Below are 22,205 nucleotides of genomic sequence, written 5' to 3' on the forward strand. Positions count from 1 at the left end.
ACCAAAAAAGAAAAAAAATACCAAAAAACAAAAAAGAAAGAAAGAAAGAAACACATCCTACAAAGCCAAAGGTATTTATTACTTAGCCCTTTTCTGAAAAGTTTGCTTTCCCTAATTTAAATAAAAAGCATCATAATTTTTAAAGCCTATAAATTTGTTACATCCTTCAATATGTACCAGTTCCTTGCATGGAACAAATCTGTGATGCACTGATAAGAAATATTTTTTAATTAAAATGATATTTTGTCTTGATCTTAACCTTAGGCAATTCTAAGCCTCCTTAGTGTTACAATAAAATAACAGGTCAGCCATTGAAGTACTGAACAAACTATCGTGTGCCTACTGTGTGTCAGATGCTGGGTATACCTCTATAGGATTGTCATTGTCTCTGTGCTCATGATATCTAGTGCAGTACGAGTTTAAAGTCCAGGCTCCATTCCTTGCATTTAGATATAATACACATATATTGAGGACCTAATATGTAGCAGGCCCTTTCATGCCTATTATCTCATTTACTCCTTCCAGTAAATCAGAGAGAGAAAAATTACTATCCTAATATGGCTAATGAGAAAACTACGGCCCAAAAAGCCCAGTTGCTCTCATTCCTGATGTTAGAAAATAGAATGATCAGTAACCTGGACACCTCCCTGGCTCCTTTATCCCAAGAATAAAGATAAGCACACACACAGCTTCAGCGCCAGGACGACGAGTCCCCAGAGGTGTCACTCCCACCACAGCTTGTCCGCCTCTCAGCACACACCTGGCTGCCAATGAGGATGGTCCCCGCTCAGGCCTGTGTGCTGACAGTCAATTCAATATCACACAAAGGAAGGAAGAGCCACATCCTACAGCCTGTGGAAACTGGTAAGGGGAGGTATTGAGCAACCTATTCTATGACTTTTAAATAACAATCATGAATCAGAATCTTTTCAAGCCTTCACACTGTCTGCTTATTTCTAGAAAGAAATAGATCAGGGGCTAGCTAGAGCCTTTATTATATAGCTGCTTAAAAGGCCTAAGCGTCATATTTCTGTTCCTTTTCTCCCTACACAACTTATAGAGCACTTTGAGCACTGTGCTACACTAGGAATTAATGATTTATAAATGGAATTCACAACATCCAAAAATATGTCTCGTAGCCTATCCCAATGCACCGCTACCATTGAACTGAATAGGGACAAAACTAGACAGTTTGGAGCCAGGGGTAAATTTACACTTTTCAGATACCTATATTTTTAACTCATTTTATCAGTGCTTCTATCCTATTCAGTCATGACTACAACTCCATAACTGTTCAGAATAATTCCCTACACATCCTCACTAGCTGATATTCTTTCCTCTGACATCTCAGACAGAACCTAACACACAAAAATCTTTCCCCTCTTCCTTATCTCTGGTTTCATCTCTCATCTCTCTCTCTCAGCTCCATTTCCTATCCTTCTGTCCCAGCCCACCATATTTTCCCATTTGCTCTCTTTCTCTCCCTCAGTCCCTCCTTCCTCCTTGGCCTCCTTTGGTAAAGCTATTTCTGTGGAATTAATTCACCTGCTTCACCACCAGATATTAAAACATAATGGAACATTGCTTATTTTCAAAACATGATACATGATTGTTAAAGAAAATGATACCACTTTGGAGCATTTTCAAGACGTTAGAGGTCATTCGGTCCAATTTCCAGTCCTGAAGGAAAACTATGCCATTGGATTCCCACCAAAAACTCCTCCTCCAGTTCTACGAAACCCATCCCAACCCATGACAGAATGAGGACTGGCATTTGGGGAGCATGTACTGGAAGTAGTTATATCAAAAATGAAGACTACAGCCCACTACATGAGAAAACTCCATGGGTCGGTTGGGATCTTAAAGTTGTGAACACTTAACCTGTACATTACAGTCAAGAGAATCTGAAAGAATTTAAAGTAACATATGACATTGAGAAATTAAGTTTCCATGAACCAGATTTAACTCACAGGATAATAGCAGAGCTGAAACTATCACCATAAAAGCTATAACAGTTTTAAATGAAGGAAATGATAGAAAATTTGGGGTGGTATATGTAGTATAAATGAAGTTTAAGTAATACATATTGTTAGAGAATGTTTAAAATATGAAATATGGAAAAATAAAGAAAAATAATAATAATTTATAAGTCCATCAAAATCCTTATTTCCTTCCTTCAATGTGCTTTTTACATATTGAGCTCATACTATATTTACAATGGTATGCTCTTTTTCTTATTTAATACTTAAACCTAAACATTTATCCATATTTTAAATTTTTATTCATAAGAATTACTTCTAAAGACTACGTGGATGTGCCATACATTAGTCATCCATTCCCTCATGAAATATTTAGGTAGTTTTCCATTTATATAAATAGTGATATTTGAAATCTTTGTTTTTAGCCTTTTTAGCTAAATCTCAAATGCTCTTTGCAGCACACATAATTAGATGCTAAATTACAGGATAAAATACATGGACATTTTTAAGAGTGAATTCATCACCTTGCATTGTACTCCTAAGAAATCCCACCAGTGAAACACAGACAGCCTGCCTTTCCACTGTTATTTTTGCAACCAGTTTTTCCCTCCTAAAACCTACTAACCAACCTTCTCTCTCCTAAGGGAGATCCTTCAGAGAGGAATGAAGAATATCAGCACTCTTTATGACTCCTCTTACATATATCACTGCCCTGTGCAAATACATGAGCGACTATTTAGATATTCTCCCATCAATTCAAGTCAGGTTTTGAACATTCTTCAAACTAGTCTGTCACCATGGGGTGGGGACAGGGTGTAACCACCTAACATTCTGAGTATTCTTAAGTGAACACTGAAGAAATAGTGGAGCCTCCCTGTGACTCTTTCACCTGATTGCAATTCTCTGTGTCCATGTACTGAGTTTTTCCAGGGATACCAGCAATGACTTCTATAGGACATGCCATTCAAACACTTATGGAGAAGACAAGCCTCAAAAATGTAATTTAGGGTCGGGGATTTAGCTCAGTGGTTTCACCGCCTGGCTTGCAAGCGCAAGGACCCGAATTCGATCCCCGGTACCAAAAAAAAATGTAATTTATCTGGTTATAGAGAGCACAAAATGGAAGCTAAGAAGAAATAGTGTGCATGGAGGTAATCCATGTGGCAAGTAGACAGGAGACAAGACCCCAATACTCCTTAAGAGGTACTTTTGGGGGGGATTCTTTGAGATAGGGTCTTACTTTATAGTTCAGGCTGGCCCCTAATTCACTGTGTAGCCCAGGATGGCCTCGAACTTGCAGTGATCCTCCTACTTCAATCTTCTGAGTGCTGGGATTACAGGTGTGTGTCACAAGGCTCGGCCCTAGGATGTACTTTTTTATTTCTCTTCACTGCTGCCCCAAAAGCCTTGCAATCAACCAGGCTACATCAGGTGCTCCACAGGCTCTCCGGGAGATAATTGCCTAAGCAACATTTGGTTGCTGACCTTTTCCAGATGACTCTGCCCTGCAGCCTTTCATGATAATTCAACCCTTCTGCAACTTTCCTCAATTAGGTCCACAAGGAACCCCTCACCTACCCATGACCAAACAGAAAGTCTGACACTGAAATCCTTAAGCTGCCTTTTCTTCTATATAAGAAACCTCCCCATGGCCTCAGCAGGTTCATTCCAGGTGCTGGTTTCCCTTATGTTGCAGAATAAATCCTAATAAACCCTAGAGGGGCCATAATTTTGCTTATTCATGATTTCTATCTCAAATACTGCATGATGAAGCCATATACTAAGACCTGGTAACACCAAAGGCCACTGGCACCAAAAGTTGCCAGCAGTGGAGGTTGATAACACAGAAGTCAGCCAGCAGCAGAGAATTACAGATAGCAATATTTGCCAAGAGCTGCCATTTCCAGTGGTTTAAGGAGTTCCTGAGGCCTGCCTGTAGCTGCTCGCTCAAAAAAAAAGGCCACTAACACTAAAATTGCTGCTAGCTATTGGCATTCGAAGCTCAGGACCATAACATTAAAAGAGTTATACACTCTGCCAATTTGCGATTTTTATACAAACTGAGCAAGAGCACTTAGCTACTTGGTAGCATCTTGGAAGCACTCTCTCCTTTTATAGGATCCTGAAGAACAGAGCAGACAGTGTCAGTTGTCAGCAGGCTCAATAACCAGTCATATCTGACTTCAACCTTACCTGAGGCTAAGAACCCACATTACCCACTGACAAGGTTGACTTGGCTGATGCCTATTTGGTTCTCCCTTCCACTCTGAGGGTTTCTGAGAGAGCTATCACCCCACAGCACTTGTCTCCCAGGGGGCTTAAAGACTGTAACCCATCAAAGAAGCATACACAAGTTTTAGCTCTTTCAAACTGTTCCGCTATAAACATGGGTGCACGTATATCACTGTGGTATGACTTTTTGAATTCTTTTGGGAAGATACCAAGTAGAGGAATAGCTGGGTCAAATGGGACCTCCAATCATAGATTTTTGAGGTAGCTCCATATTGATTTCCGCAGTGATTGCACCAGTCTGCACTCCCACCAACAATGAAGAAGGGTTCCTTTCTCCCCACAACCATGCCAGCATTTGTTATTGGTTGATTTCATGATAGCAGCCATTCTTTCTGGTGTGAGGTGGAATCTCAGTGTTGTTTTCATCTGCATCTCATGAATGACCAGTGATGTTGAACACTTTTTCATATGTTTATTTGCTGCTTTTACTTCTTTGCCTGAGAAATGTCTGTTCATTCACAGGCATAAAGAATGAGAAACTGGAGACATTAGTAGCTAAGTGGATGCACATTGAGGCCATACTCTTAAGTGAAATAAATAGAACACACATGTGTAAATATTGAATAGTTTCTCTGACATGAAAAACTAAAAGTGTAAATAAGAATCAAAATGTATAATTGATATTGTGAAATAGGAAGAAAATGTTTAAAGGAGTAGGGGAAGTGGGAGGGGTAGGGGAAAAGAAAGAAGGGAAAAGAAAAAATATGGAAATAAAGTCTTTGCAAATAGGGAAGGATGGAGGGGGTGAAAGGAGGGCAGGGGAATGGGGAAAAAAGTAAGAACCAAGATACATCATGTAAAGGTACAAGATCCCAATGATGAATGTAACTGTACCGTACACCTAAAATGTAAAAACAAAATGGGGAAAAAAAAAGAAGAAGCATACACCAGACATCAGTGTGAACACCTAAATACAAGGACAGGGTTTTGCTGGCCTTTTAGTTGAAAATGGAGGGAGCAGTGTACCCAGTGGAAGAAAATGACTGAGAAGGCAGGCATTAGTTCCTTGATACAAGCCCAGGCATGAAAGCAGAACACTTCCTGCTGACCTCTATTCCCCACCTACTAGAACCTTCTTTTCCTTTCTTCTGGAAATAGTAGTAATAATACTACTGTGATGCGTTGTGCTCCCCAATGCATACTCAAAGTCTAAAACTTTTGTGCATACATTTTTCTATCATTTTTGATGGACTATATTTTTAAGAGAATTGTAAGACTTGCTGAAAAGTTTCACAGGAATACATTTTTGGGGGGATCAGGGATAGAATTTAGGACCTTGCACTTGTGAGGCAGGGGGCAGCACCATACAGAAAGCACATTTTATTTTTCCACATCCCGTATCTACTCTGACTAAGCCTTCAGAAAGACCTTGGCTATGGCTGCTGGTGAGACTCACTGGAGCCCTTGAGAAGGGTCATGGTCATAAAAAGAAATAATGCTAGGAGGGAAGAAATGTCTCTAGTGATTGAGGAGGCTTGCTTGCTTTCCTTCTTTTCATAGAATATTCAGAGTTTATATATTGGCCAACAAAGGGAGAAATTTCTAAGAATTTATTCTAAGAGAATTTATGACATTTATGACATGGCATATATGATAATATGATATTTATGACAATTTATGAATTTATGACATTGAAAAACAATAAATACATAACTGTGTATAAAATCAGGAGATTTGCCTCATTTTATTTGTACCAAGTGATCTTCCTTTCAGAGAGTGTGAAACTCAAAGACAATATCCAGTAAATCTAAGGCCACATGGTTACACATAAAACCTCAAGAACAAAGAAAAGATGTTAGCATGCATGTATAATTTCAGCCTAATAATTATCTTCAGGGAGATTCATTCCATGGATGCGGGGATGGTTCAACACAAGCAAATCAGTCAATGTAATACACTATATCAATAGAGCCAAGGACAAAACTCATATGATTATCTCCATAGATGCAGAAAAAGCATTTGACAAAATCCAACATGCATTTATGATAAAAAGCCTACAAAAATCAGAATAGACGGTCTCTACCTCAATCTGATAAAATCCATCTATGAAAAACCAACAGCCAATATCATACTAAATGGTCAAAAACTGAAATCCTTCACACTAAAATCATAAACAAGACAAGGATGTCCACTATCACCACTCCTGTTCAATATAGATTTGGAAACATTAGCCATGGCAATTAGACAAGAGAAAGAAATAAAAGGAATAAAGATAGGAAATGAAGTCAAATTGTCATTATTTGCAGATGACATGATACTCTACATAGAAGACCTCAAGAACTCCACCAAAAGTCTTCTAGACTTAATAACCAAATTCAGTAAAGTAGCTGGATGCAAGGTCAACACACAAAAATCAATAGCTTTCCTCTACATGAACAACAGACTCACTGAGAGAGAAATAGGGCAAAAAAATCCTTTCACAATAGCATCCAAAAAACTGAAATACCTAGGAATCAACCTAACAAAAGAAATCAAAGACCTCTACTCTGAAAACTATAGCACTCTAAAAAAAAGAGATTGAAGGGGATATCAGAAAATGGAAAGATATCCCTTGCTCCTGGGAGGAAGGAACAAAATAGTGAAAATGGCTATAATTCCAAAATTGCTATATAGATTCAATGCAATCCCAATTGAAATCTCAGCAGCATACTTCATAGACCTTGAAAAAACAATCCAAAAATTCATTTGGAACAAGAAGAGACCCAGAATAGCACAAGTAATTCTAGGTGACACAGTCATGGCAGGGGGTATTACAGCCCCCAACTTGAAACTATACTACAAAGTGACTGTGATAAAAACAGCATGGTACTGGCAAAGAAACAGACCTAAAGACCAGTGGACAAATTAGAAGATGCAGAAACAACTCCAGACACACTCAGCCACCTCATCTTTGACAAAGGAGCCAAACACCCTCACTGGAGGAAAGATAGTCTCTTTAATAAATGGTGCTGGAGAAATTGGGTTTCAACTTGCCAAAGACTAAAACCAGGCCTATATCTCCCACCATGCACTAAACTAAAATCAAAATGGATTAAAGATCTAAATATAAAACAGAAACACTGATCCAGCTGGAACAGAAGTTAGGTAGAACTCTTGAAGACATCGGGGTAGGCAAAGACTTTATGAACAAAACCTCAGTTGCCTGTGAACTAGCACAAACAATCAACAAGTGGTATCTCTTTTCACTAAAAAGCTTCTGCATAGCAAGAGAAACCACCAGCAGTGTGAAGAGACAACCCACAATGTGGGAAAAAAATTTCACCTGCGGTCCCTCAGAAAAAGGTCTACTATCTAGAATCTATAAAGAACTTAAAATAATCAGACCTCCCAAATTTAAAGACCCAATCCAAAAATGGGCATCTGAAATGAACAGACATTTCTCAGACAAAGAAATAGAAATCACAAATAAACATATGAAACAATGTTCAACATCACTGATCATTCAAGAGATGCAAATGAAAACAACACCAAGATTCCACCTCACTCCATAATGAATGGCTGCTATCATGAAATCAACCAACAACAGATGCTGGTGGGGCTGTGGGGAAAGAGGAACCCTGCTCCACTGCTGGTGGGAGCGTAGACTGGTGCAACCACTGTGGAAATCAGTATGGAGATACCTCAAAGAACTAGTCTGGAAGTCCCATTTGACCCAGCTATTCCCCTGCTGGGTATCTTCCCCAAAGAATTAAAAGAATCATACCACAGAGATATATGTGCACCCATGTTCATAGCAGCACAGTTTGTAATAGCTAAAACTTGGAAACAGCCCCAATGCCCATCAACTGGAGAGTAGATAAAGAAAATGTAGGTTTTTTTATAAAATGGAGTACTAAGCCATCAAAAACGAGAAATTAGAGACATTTATTGCTAAATGGATGCACATTGAGGTGATACTCTTAAGTGAAATAAACAGGACACACATGTGTAAATACCAAATAGTTTCTCTAGTGTGAGAAACTGAAAGTGTAAATAAGGACTGAAAGGTATAATAGATAATGTGAAATAGGAAGAAAGGGGGCAAAGGGGAAGGGAAAGTGGGAGGGGTAGGTGATAAGAAAGAAGGGAATGGAATCAATATGAGAAAAGGAAAACATGGAAACAAAGTCTTTGTAAATACGGAGGGATGGAGGGGTTGAAGGGAGGGCAGGGGAAGGGGGATAAAATAAGAAGCAAAAGAGTATGTAAAGGTGAATATTTCTAATGATGAATGTCATTATATTGTACACCTAAAATGTACCAGTAAAAGGATATACAAAAAAAAAAAGATAATTATCTTCAATTCTGACAGACTCACCAATCATTTAGCTTTGACCTATTCATTGAACCTCTTTCTTCTTTAAAACTTACTGGCCCTTCTGGTTTCTTCAAAACAGACTCAAACCATGTTACCTCCAAATTTTGATGCTACCAGTAAAAAGAAACTAAGAATGGAATTTAGAGCGGCAAAAAAAAGGATACAAATCAAATCGGTGGCAAAGGGACCATATCTCTGTTTTATCCCTAGTGATATGATGACTCCTTTGGCCAGCTGTCTTCTCAAAGCCAAAATGCCTTTTGTTTTCTGTTCTATAATTGAATAAACCTGATCATAAAAAGAATTAGTTTCATTTAGCCAGATTTGTTTGTGGAAAGTTCTTGGTGATTCAATGACCCATCACTTCCTTTTCCAAAGGCAAAGAAATGATCTTAAAATCTTTCTGTGAGTCTTCTGAAAATCTTTCTGTCAATCTGTAAATGTACATCAGCCTCATTCTTATGATATTTATTGAAGCTGTACTTCGTTCTGGAATTTTTGTTACAGTTTTGTGCATTGGGGTTACAAAAGCTGACTTTTGTCTGTTGTTTACAGTGCTCTAAAAACCTGAGCTGTGGCTGGGGATTTAGCTCAGTGCTTTTGCTGCCTGCTGCACAAGCACAAGGACCTGAGTTCAATCCCCGGTTCCATAAAAAGAAAAACCTGAGCTGATCACCAAGTTCTTTTCTGGCATACATGTTTCTTTATTATGTTCTTTTCTCTTTCATGAGATGTCTTGGTTATTATGGAATCAGACAGTAGTTTTAATCCCCTTGAGTTATAAAACTTTTTAATATCTTACACAAAGGATCAAATTTCTTTTTAGTTTTTCAAATGTACATTAGAAAGTATATTGTCTTACACTCCCATGGCTTACCTAGTATCAATTAGATCTTTTCTGAGAAGTCAAAATTAAAGCCAGAGTATCAATCAGCCTTCTTTTACTCATTTGTTTACTATGTTAATGACAGTAATGTTATTATTTATCCCTTAAAGAGTTTATCCTGAGCCAGGGATTACCTCAGTGGCACCGCGCCTGCTTCACAAGCGCAAGCTTCTGAGTTCGATCCCCAGTACCAAAAGAAAAAAAAAGTGTATCCTTTTAAAGACAAATTAATTTATCCTTAATGCCAATTCAAAAATATATCAGTTGGGCCGGGGATTTAGCTCAGTGGTTTTGCCCGAGTTCGATCCCCGGTACCAAAAAAAAAAAAAAAAAATCAGTTACTCCAGAGCCTTTTGTTTAAAAGCTATTCTTTTCCCCCATGAAATTTTCTTGGCATTCTTGTTAAAAATCAATTGATTATAAAGGTAAGGATTTATTTCTGGATTCTCGATTCTATTCCATTAATCTATATGTCTAGCTGGATGCCAACAGCTTGATTTACATACAAAAGAATTAAGTTGGACCCTATCTGGCACTAGGCACAAAAAGCCACTTACAATTACCTAAATATAAGAGTCATATTGTTTTAATTATTTAAAAAAATATATAAAAGGAAATATTTTTAACCTTGGGTTAGACAATGGTTTCTTAGATGTGATACCAAAATATATCACCAGAGGAATACATATATACATATATATAAAGGAATTCATCAAAATTAAAAATCTTTCACCTGGGGCAGCGGATTTAGCTCAGTGGTTCCACTGCCTGCCTTGCAAGTGCAAGGTCCCAATTTGGATCCCTGGTACCAAAAAAAAAATCTTTCACCTGTAAAATACACCATCAAGAAATTTAAAAGACAGCCTACAAAAGGGAGAGGATATATGCAAACTGTATCTTTGATAAGATTTTATTTAAAGTATATAAATAAATTTTACAATTCAACAATCAATAGACAAATTACCTAATTAGAAAATGGGCCAATTATTTCAATAAAAATTCTTCCAGAAGAGCATGCAAATGATCAATAGCTACATTTTAAATTTTCCAACATTATAAGTTGTTAGAGAAAGGCAAATCAAAACCACACTGAGATATAACTTCATACCCACTGAGATGATTATCATCAAAAAATATACAATAACAATATTTGGCAGAGATGAAGCAATCTTGGAGCCTTCATACATAGCTGTTGGGAATATAAAATGGTGCAGCCACTTTGGAAAACAGTCTGGCAATTTCTTTCAATACTAAACATAAAGTTACTATATTTCCCAGCAATTACATTCCTAGACATACACCCAAGAGAAATGAACATATTTCTACACAAATCTTGTATATGAATGTTCATAGCACTATTGAAAATAGCCAAAAAGTAGAAAAAATTCAAATGTTCATCAACTGATGAATGAACAAAAATGTGATATATCTGCACCATAGAATATTATTAATCCTTAATAAAAATGAAATATCAGTACGTTACAGCATAGATGAACTATGCAAACATTATGCTAAATGAAAGAACCAAGTCACAAATGGTTATATAATTTATTATCCTATTGACATGAATGTACACAATACGCAGATCCAAAGTGACAGAACAGTTTAGTCGTTTCTAAGACATAAGGAAGGAAAGAAAGGGGACTACTTATGTGCACCTAGTTTCTTTGGAGGGTGATAAAATTGTTCTAAAATTGATTGTATCTGTGGTAGTACAATTCTGAGGATATACTAAAAGCACTGCATTATACACTTCAAAACTGTAAGTTAAATGCGTGGGAAAAATTGCTCAATAAAACAATTTCATTTTAAGTATCAGACATGCTGCTGTCAGCAGATCAAGAGTTCCAGCAGAAGTTCAGGCATTTGAAGTCTATCCATACTTCCGTGTCTTATTTTCATGTTACTTTTATTCTTTTTTTTATTAATTTTATTGGTACATTTTAGGTATACAATATAATGGCATTCATCTTTGGAAATTTGTTCCTTTATGTAATCTGTCTTAGTTCTTATTTTTTTCCCTATTCCCCTGCCCTCCCTTCAACCCCTCCACCCCTCTATATTTACAAAGACTTTGTTTAAATTTTTTCATTTTCTTATAATGATTTCATTCCCTTCTTTCCTTTCCCCTACCCTTCCCACTTCCCCTTCCACTTTGCCCCTTTTGGTCCTATTTCACATTATCTATTATATCTTTTAGTCCTTAATCATAATTCCATAATTATTCATTGAATTCTTACTATACAGTAAGATAGATACTTCTAGAGATTAATAAGACAAACACACTTAGCATCAGCAGAATTTTCATTATATATTAGAAAAGCATTACCATTGCTCTCAGTTCACCAGTTTCGCATTTGTCTTTGTTCCTTCCCACCCACCTGAATGCACTCCCTCATACACTAAAGCTTGTCTCCAAGTGAAAAGATTTAATGTAATTTTAAATTGCAGTAATACGGCATTTATAAATATTAGTCATTAAATGTAAATCAGTAAATGTGATCTATCTTCATGAGTTTTTTAACCATGCTCTAGGAGGTTTCCACATAATATTTAGTTCAAGTAATGGTATAACTTGATGCTTTATAATTGTCTCCCTAGAAAATCAGAATTCTACAGATTTGTTTTAGTTTCCCAAGTTTCTAATAATTTGGAGGGAACAAAGGAATATTCACACAATTCATCCACATTCCTAATGTATTTGGAAATATAAGTGTAGGTGTCAAACAAATTATCGTTCAAGTTAAACTGCTCCAGCCCTATCATTATTCAGTTCATGGCATCAGTCTAGGACCTATTGTACCTGTCTGTTATTATTTTTGTCACATCTGAATGCAATTCTTACTCAGTCTATCAAAACAGAGATAAGAATCCATACGCATGCTCTGTATAAGACATTAAGAACACATTTTCTATTATACCTTTTAGTCCTTATAGATAATGTGAAATAGGAAGAAAGGGGGCAAAGGGGAAGGGGAAGTGGGAGGGGTAGGGGAAAGGAAAGAAGGGAATGGAATCAATATGAGAAAAGGAAAACATGGAAACAAAGTCTTTGTAAATAGGGAGGGATGGAGGGGGTTGAAGGGAGGGCAGGGGAAGGGAGAAAAAATAAGAACCAAGAGAGAGCATGTAAAGGTGCAAATTTCCAACGATGAATGTAACTGTATGTATACCTAAAATGTACCAATAAAATTAATTTTAAAAAATCAAGAACATGTAGACAACACTAGGAACACAGACAAGCAGGACACAGTCCTAAAGGAACAGACACAGAGTACATGGGGTTATCAACCTGCAAATCTCTGTGCAGCAGTTCACTAGCAGGACCCTGAATCTCTCCAGAAAAACCACAGTTGGTAATCAGTCCATGATGTAAATATGTGCTTATGGATTCTGATCAAAATATGAATATGTTTTTAATGAAATAAGTTTAATAGTTTCCTTCATGATTTTAGTTATTTCATATATATAAAATATATATATATATATATATGGTCTTTTCCTTTTTAGAAAGCAGGTAATTATTTATCTACAGTTTCTTCCAGGTTTTATTTTCAACTTTTTGTTTTTTGATCACCAAGAACTTGGGGGGGGGGGTACCAGTGATCGAACTCATGACCTTGCACTTGCCAGGCAGGCGCGGTGCTATTGAGCTACATTCCCAACCCTCTTCCTTTTTTTTCCAAACTTATTTTAGTCTATGATGTGAGGGAAGTATTAATAATTTTTTTCTCCTAAATACCAACCCAGTATTCCCAGAACTATATGGTGAGTTATCAACTCTTTCTTCCTTGTTAGTATTGCTTCTTTTACTATCCAATTAAATTTTTGTGTATGATAAGGCTAAAACAATGGTAAAATACAAATAATAGTAGTACCAACTTTGTATAATTGTGAGCAGTGAATGAAATAATAAAGATATTAAATGTACTCCACATAGGGCTCACCACACAAAAGCCCCCAACAAAAGATATCAACTAGCTTACCCAAAATGGGGTCAGGTTCTGTCCAATCTAAGCAGTACTCCAGGTGGAATGGGTGGGAAGTGGAAAAAGATGGAAGTGTTAGTCTATCTGTGCTTCCTTCTTAGGAATATAAAAAAGGAAGTTCCCTTCAGTCTATGACATAGACAATTTCTCTGAACATCAATTTTTCTAACTTTGGTCAGAATGGCCAAATTTGTATTTCTTTGATTAGTTATAGTTTAAGCATCTTCTCACATTCTTTGACATCTGGATTTTTATTTCTTTTTTATTAAGCATACTTTTGTATCCATTTCTACTTTCAAAAATTTAATAGCTTATATTTTATTGTTGATTTGTACTTGGTTTTGTTATGTATATGAACTGTACCTACTGTAAATAAGCTCCCAGTTTTGTCATTTGACTTTTGAATGTGTTATTATTTCTTCCGAAGTGTAAATGTTTTTAATTTTTGTTAAATCGAGTCCATCTTTCTTTTTCTTTATGATTTTTCTGAGACAACTTTTTCTCCTCCTTTTAATTTTTCTTTGTACACTAATTTCAAACGTGTACAAACACAAGCACATTACAAAGAATTTCTATATACTCTTAATCCTGATTACCAATTATTAACATTTTGTCTCATTTGCAGTATCATTCTTTCCCTGCCTCCCCCTGCCCCGTGCCCTCCCTCATAGTTATTCAAAACTATTAGGGAATAAGTTGTATACATCATGCTTCTTTACTTCTAAATATGATGTTATGTATTTCCTAAGAAAAATGACATTCAATTACATAACCACAATACAATTACTGAAATCTGGAAATCTAATATAATCTATATTCCAGTTTGACCAACTGTTCCCAAAACGTCCTTTGTAGCAATTAGTAATTTTTCTCAATCCATAATCCAATCCAGCATTGTACTTTACATTTATGGTGAAACTTTGTTTTTGTTCTCTAATCTAGAAATGTTTCTCTACCCTTTTTGACTTTCGTAGACTTGATATTTAGAAAGACTCAGGTCAGTTATTTCGTAAAAAGAAGAAAATCATTGTTTGGATTTTTTTAAGTTTCCTCATGATTAGATTCAAGTTATATATTTTGGACAAGAACAGTCCCTAAGCTGCACTGTTCCTTTCTTAGAGCCTCACCTCAGAAGACTGTCATGTTCCTCTTTCCCATTACTGGTGATGTTGGCTCTCGCCAGCTGATTGGATTATATACTCTAAGTTCCTCCACTATAAAGTCACTACTGTCCTTTTCATGGGATAAACTATAAAGAAGAGAAATATTGAGAAACTATGTGATATCATTGTCCTCATCAAAAATTTTCAAATGTTACTACCTATTAACTATTCTTGCTTAAATTAATTATTATTATAACTGTCACAAAATAGAGATTTTTCATCAGTATTTCATCTACATTTATTAGTTGATGATCTGGAAAGCAGCTATTCAAATCAATTAAACCATTAGAGAAAAGCCAGTTGGGCAGAGTGTATTTGTATTCTGTTTCAAACTCTTATGTGAAATATTTTAAGAAAATTTGAGACATTGCTCTGCTCCTGGAAAATCTAAGTGTGTCCCCTATGAATATGTGACTCTGGTCTGAACTAATTTATGGTCATAATGTGCTGTGAATGAGTATATGTTTTACAGTTTCAATTTCCAAATAAGTTGGGTCCCAGCCACCCAGTCCTTATGTCAGGAGAAGCCGTGAAGAGGACAGTGCTGTTGCAAAGCCTCACCACTGCTGGAAAAGCAACTCACAAGGCAAGTCCTGACGACTAATAGGTGGAGAACATATAAGAATATAAATGGGTACAAATTGCTAGGGTTTCTGCTTGGTAGGTTTCTCCCAGGCATCTATTGTTTCTCCTGAAAGGAGAAAGAGAAAATCCTCATGTTGATTTCAGGTTCTTTCCAAGTTCCATTGGATTAAAACCTCAAAGCTTAAGTATTCAATCAAAATCAGCAGTCTAGCTTTCCTGTGCTGCCCAGCATCATGCGGCCTCAAGAAAAGGTCATATAACAATTTTGTGAGTAGGAAGTAATTTGGAAAATCCAGTCTCTTTGTGTCATAGATTATTCAATAAGCCACCAAGACCAAAACATGACAAATTCCGGGCCTTCTATTTAAGTAAAGTTCCTACAGCCATTCACAAATAATTTCTTTAATGAATTTTCTAGTTCAAAATAGAATATTGATTACTAGTGATTTTTTCAGTTGTTTGATGACACAACTGGGCCATTTCATTGGATTTTGTTTATCATTTAAATACGGAGACTGAGGAAGAAGACATTATAATTTGAAATATTGATGAGGAATTTTTTAAGAAGACATATGAGTTTAGTGAGTGGAGATCAACTTCAATAATCATGCATTAAGCCAAGGATGGAACCAAGGTTAGGACAAGCAAAATTGGAAGCAATAGCCTTGTCAACATGATTCCGTATCTGGAACATAGCATTCTGCATCCCAAGACCACTGCCCCTCACAGAATGTCTTTCTGGAGGTGATAAACAACATCAAAGAGTTCAACATATTCTCATTCAGTCAATATTCTCTTTCTGTAAGCCTATCAGACAACCCCCAAATCACAAAAGGCCATAAATGTGTAGACATAGAAAAATAGCAGGGAAAAAAAGAAACCACTCTTACTCCAAATATGTTCATTTCCCATAAACCTGTGCAGACTTCTGTAATTTTACTCTTATCCATACATTCTTTTGACCATGAAAATGCAAGAGTTGAGAGTATGCACTGAGAAGGAGGGGCAGAGGGTGCCAACATTACAAATAGCTCATTATAGATGGAGTTATGCAAACTAATCTCTAAAACCCCAGCTCTGGATCAATGATGGTGAAGATCAGTACCTATTCTTTAGAACCATGAGAGAACATGGATTAACATGTTTTCAAAAGGATTAAGACTATCCCTCCAAATCATTGTCTGCGACATTGTGACATTCCTCCCAGCTGAGTCATTTCAAACTCAGTGTGGAATATACTAGGATACTATATTTGTTCACATGTGACTGGATGGAGAGACAATGACTGGATTATCTGGTGATCATAACAATATACCAATACTAGAAGACCTCATTAAATGCCAAATTTATGATTCAGCCTTCTTATACTCCCCAAAATTAGAACTTAACTTTTGATTCATTAATAAACATGTACTAAGTAAGTACTCTATACCAAAGATTTATGTAATAAGGAGCTTCTATTATATCCAAGTCAGCTTTTTTTCAGGCTCAGAAAGGTTTATGGACACCCTAAAAATACTTGCTGGGGCCTAAAAACAAGAATGGTGATGAGGTTTGCTGTTTTTGCTCCTGTTCCTGATGTTATCATCATTTTCCCTACTTGTCAACAATCTTCATTTCTCATCACTCAGAAGCCAAAGTTTGTCGCACCAGCTTTGTAGACACACCCTTAGAGATAGCAGCCCTTTAGCAAACTCTTTCTTGCTGAACTTCAGGAATCATTTGCATCTACCATAGAGACAATCTCTTTAATCTTGAAGATGAAAAGAGGGTGGGTGAAAGGCAGAACTGAAGATTGGTCAAATTTTGTCTGAAGTTTACATCTCTACCTCCAACATCCCTACCACTCTTAGAGACTCCTAGCCAAGGACCCCATCAGGTGTCACCTTATCCCCTAATCAGACTTTTCTTGATATGCCCAAACCCTAGCATTCAGGTCCCAACCAGAAATTGATAATTCCATCATTCCCATTCAGGTGGAGATGTCAAGTAGCTGACTTAATAAGCTAATACTACCTGGAAGCATTCTGTAATATATGTGACCTTCTTTAGATTCTCGCTGGCCTTCTGGAATGGCCATTATGGGCTTATATGTTAAAAAGTTAAAATAAATAAATGAGTAAATAAAAAATAAGTAAAGTCAATATTTATTTCCAAAACAGATGGCTTTTATTTGGGAAATATTGGAATAAATATGTACTACATCATAAATAAATATGTACTACTATATTTCCCCAGTTCACAAAAATGTAATAGTAATAGCTACCATTATGTTATTTAAATACTTTCTTTTTTATGTAAATACTTTCTCAAACACTTTGTATTTATTGAAAGTTCTGTATGTTAAAATAGATATACAGTATGGTAAATATTCAAATTTTTTTAATTTATTACAATAACAGACCTATTGCCATGAATCTTCCCCCTGAGAATACTCCCCTGTCTTCCAACATACATATCTCATCATGCTTGCCCCTCTATGAAGCACTTTTGGAAGCCCTCCTTCATATCTTTAGTTGTGGTGTCATGGCTGGCTCAATGTCCTGAACTGATTCAAAATGTTTACCTTTCATGGTCATTCTGACTTCAAGAAAGAGCTGGAAGTCACATGGTATCAGATCTGGTTAATAAGGTAAATGAGGACACAATGCAGTGTTTTTAAAAACTGGCTTTTTTCTATTGGATGGGATTCAACAACGGCATTCATCTTATTTTTTATTACTCCTCATAACGACACTCATGAAGGAGGACTTCAAGCAATACTACAGAGGGTGACAAGAACAATGTGATAAGTGTATTGACAGTAAAAAGGAGTATTATTTGGGGGATTAGTGGCAATATGTCTTTTAGTGTAATAAAAATTTTAATTTAAATATTCACTATATATTTTGATCACATCTCATATAAGATGGCATTTAATTTAGGACATTGTAAAACACAAAGTAATAAATACTTGTTGAAGGCTTACCATTGCCAGGCACTAAACTAGATATTTTATTAGCTTGTCTAACTTAACCCTCAACAGAAGATAGGGAGTATTTACTCAGTTTTGCAGGTTAGTAAATGGAAACTCAGGTTAAGTGACTTGTCCAAGGTCAAGTTCTAAGGCTGAGTTTTAATCTGTGTGATTCACTCCTATGTCCATCTTATTTGAACTCTGTGCTGTCTCACAAACTATATCCAACAAACATTCTTAGTTCAATGTAAAAATTGTGTGATATTTCATGCCTAAACAAATTTGAAAATTACAGACTTGTCCTACATCTTTTTTATACTTTATTGTTTTCAAGATATATGTTCTATTAGTGCATATTAATTTTAGAAAATATTGAGTTTCATTGTAGCATTTTTATACATATGTATAAAATAATTTGATCATATCTATCATACCTATTAACCTCCCTTGCATAACTGTCTCCTCTCCCTTATTTTCTTCTTTTTGTCTAACAGTCTCCCTTCTTTTATGTAATCTTAATTTTTTTAGATTCCATATATATTAGTGATAATATATGATGCTTTTCTGAGTCTGACTTATCTCATTTAACATGATGATCTCCAGTTCCATCCATTTTCCTGCAACTGACGCAGTTGTTTTTGATTGCTGAATCATACTCAACTATGTATATATACCACATTGTATTTATGAATTTTTTCACTGATGGGTGCCTAGGCTGGTTCCATATCTTGGCTATCATCAATTGTGGCACAATAAACATAAATGTATAGTTTTTCCTATAATATGCTGACTTTAATTTCTTCAAGTATATACCGAGGAGTGGTATAGCTGGATCATATGGCAGTTCTATTTTTAGTGTTTTGAGGAACCTCCGTATTGATTTACATGAGGCTATACTAATTTATGTTCCCACCAACAGTGTAAAAATGTTCTTTTCTCCCTGCATATTTGCAGTATTTACTGTTTTCTGTATTCTTTTTTCCCCCCAGTACAAGGTTTTCTTTGTTTTTAATCTTTAAAAAATTAAGGAAGAAGAGTAGAAAAACAATTGGTTTAATTGAAATGGAATTTAAATCTAAATGGTCCTCCAGAACTGAAAGGATTGAACCCTTGCCATGAGTTCCAACTTCTGTGAAAAGGGTTGCCACCTCCTCCTTGTTGGCTTTCGGCATCCAGAGGATCTTCTCCATCATGAAACTTCTTCCTCATTTCTGGATCTGAGAGGACTTCTTTAGCAACTGCCATGTCAGTGAATTTTTTCTCAGCTTTTTTCTTTTCTTCTTCATTCTGAAAGTTGTCTGGGTGCCACTGCAGTGCTAATTTTCTGTATGCTTTAATAATTTCTTGCTTTTTGGCATTTCTTTTTACTCCCAAGATTTTATAATAATCTCATTTCTGTGGTTGTTTCAATAGTCTCTGTGCTTTCTCTAGACCTTCCCAAATCTGCTGATCATTTTCATTGTGTTCCTGAGCAGCTTCACAATTCTGAATAGCTTCGTCATACATTTCTTCTATTCAATAGGCCTCTGCTTGATCTTTCAGAGCATTCACATTGTCAGGCTCCAACTTCAGAACACACTCTAATAGCTTCCACAGGCTTCTCATCCTTAGAAAAGCAGTGACAAATCCTTTCTTTTGAACGAAGGGTATATTCAGCAATGTTGGGCTCTGTTTTCATGACGGATTCATATTTACTCGTGGCATCTGTGTATCTGCCATCTCTGATACGCTCTTCAGCTGACTCAATCAGCTTATTAAGTTTCTTGTTTATAGTGTGCAAAACATCTTTTATGATCCTGATCAAGTTTAAGACATTCACTAACTTCACTGAGGGACAGACAGTTCATGATCTCTTAGTTGATAGTACAGTGTGCTGATTTTATAAAATGCCTCAGTATTATCATTCTGCAATTTTGATGCAGCTTTTAAATCACTTATAGCTTTCCGAGGTTCCCCTTCCTTTACAAAACATTCCGCTTGAAGTTATAGTTCTGCATCCCAAACACAAACCTCTAAAATCTTATCAAGGAAGGTTATAGCAGCAGTATAATCTGCACTGTCAAAAGCATCAAGTGCTTGTGAATGCAAACGCTGCATTTCATCAGACTTTATAAACTGAGACTGGGCTTCCTTCTCTTCATTTTCACTTGGATTAGATTTGAGCTACTGCAGTGTGCAATTGAGATAAAGGGTCAGCTAGCTGTCCAGCTGCAAGTAATTTCTTGCCCAATTCAAGATGTTTCTCAATATCTGCATTTACTCCACCTTCAGCACCTTCGTACTGCGGGTCCACCAGGACCAGCAGGAAGGGGAACACTGTGCCCAGCCGGCTGGTCATGGAGCATGGGGGCCACCATGTCCGAGAGAGGGATGTGAGGAGGAGGAAGGTGTGTGGCCCAGCAGCCTGCGAGGGTGCGCAGTACAGCTTCGCCAGCCTGCAGTCGACTCCCAGCTGTTTTCTGTATTCTTGATGATAGCTATTCTGACTGGGATGAGATAAAAAAAACCTCAAGGTAGTTTTGGTTTGCAGTTCCCTAATGGTTAAAGATGTTGAGCTTTTTTGTACAATTAATTGGCCTATATATTGACAGCTTCTCCTCTGTCCCTATGAAGCTGGAAATAATTACTAACCCATAAATTAATTTTCAAAGGTCTCAGCAAATCAAAATAAGGATCCCTGGGTCAGTAAAGAGATGGAAAATTCAGCTATGTATCTTCTAGGTATCTTTCCAAAAGAGTTAAAGTTATCATATTACAGTAGATGGAAGCACAATTCACAATAGCTCAATTATGGAAGCAGCCTATATGCCCATCAACAAATGAATAAATAAACAAAATGTGAATATATACAAAATGGAGTACTACTTAGTCATAAAGGAGGATAAATTTGACTCATTTATCAGAAAATGGATGCACTAGAGACCATAATATTAAATGAAATAAACCAGACACAGAAGGTTAAATATCATGATTTTTTACATGAAAAATACAAAGATAAATAATTGAAAGAGCAAAATAAAAGAGATGGTAAGAAACAGAGAGATAGCCTCTGTGGAGATGAGAAAGGTATCTAGGGAACAAGGAAGAGGGGAGGACACAGGGAGTGGGGAGCAGTAAAAATAATCAAGATTGATAAATGTCAATGTATTGTTTACCTAAAATGTACCAATAAAAGAATTTAAGGGAAAAAAAATCAAGATGCATAGTACATGTACCAATTTCCCAAGATGAATGTAACTATTATGTATGGCAAATATATACTAATAATAGGAAAAGAGATGGAAAATTAACCCACAGAACAATCTATTTGCATGCATGGATTTCTTGTTACCAACAAACACTTCTTGCTTGAGCTCTCTTGAGTATATGGGGTTTAGGTAACTCAAGTTGCATCTCTGCCAAACCCATGCATATTTGTGCAAGCATGCTACACTCTTCCACCTACAATTCTGTAACAAAAGATTTAGGTCCATGCATGAATACCATAGGGAACCCTATGATTTTTTTTCCATTAACTTTATTGGTACATTTTAGGTATACAATACAGTTGTATTCATCTTTGGGATCTTGTACCTTTACATGATGTATTTTGGTTCTTATTTTTTTCCCCATTCCCCTGTCTTCCCTTTACCCCCTCCAACCCTCCCTATTTACAAAACTTTGCTTCCATTTTTTTCCTTTTCTCATATTTTTTCATTTCTCTTCTTTCCTTTCCCCTACCCCTCTCACTTCCCCTACTCCTTTAGACCCTGTCTTCCTATTTCACAGTATCAATTATACATTTTGATCCTTATTTACACTTTTAGTTTTTCACACCAGAGAAACTATTCAGTATTTACACATGTGTGTCCTATTTATTTCACAAGAGTATGGCGGCAGGCATGGGCTGAGAGGTCCCTGGCCCTGTAGAGGACAGCTCTGTCAGACTCGTCAGGCTCACCTGCTACCAGTGAGATGGTGAGGACCCCTTGGCACACCCACTGGAGCATCTTAGCCACACAACATGCACCCCCCACCCCAGCCTCTGGCCTCCTGCTTTGCAGCTACCTGGTTCCACA

At 36.5% G+C, this 22,205-nt stretch overlaps 1 pseudogene; it reads right to left on the reverse strand.

The window, feature by feature from the left end:
- Nucleotides 1–19,185: 19,185 nt before the first annotated feature.
- Nucleotides 19,186–20,485, reverse strand: LOC101703423 (dnaJ homolog subfamily C member 3-like; annotated as a pseudogene).
- Nucleotides 20,486–22,205: the final 1,720 nt, after the last annotated feature.

Source organism: Heterocephalus glaber, unplaced genomic scaffold (assembly GCF_053883595.1).
Source record: "Heterocephalus glaber isolate CG9 unplaced genomic scaffold, H.glaber_assembly_v1.0 deba00000331, whole genome shotgun sequence".
NCBI lineage: Eukaryota > Metazoa > Chordata > Mammalia > Rodentia > Bathyergidae > Heterocephalus > Heterocephalus glaber.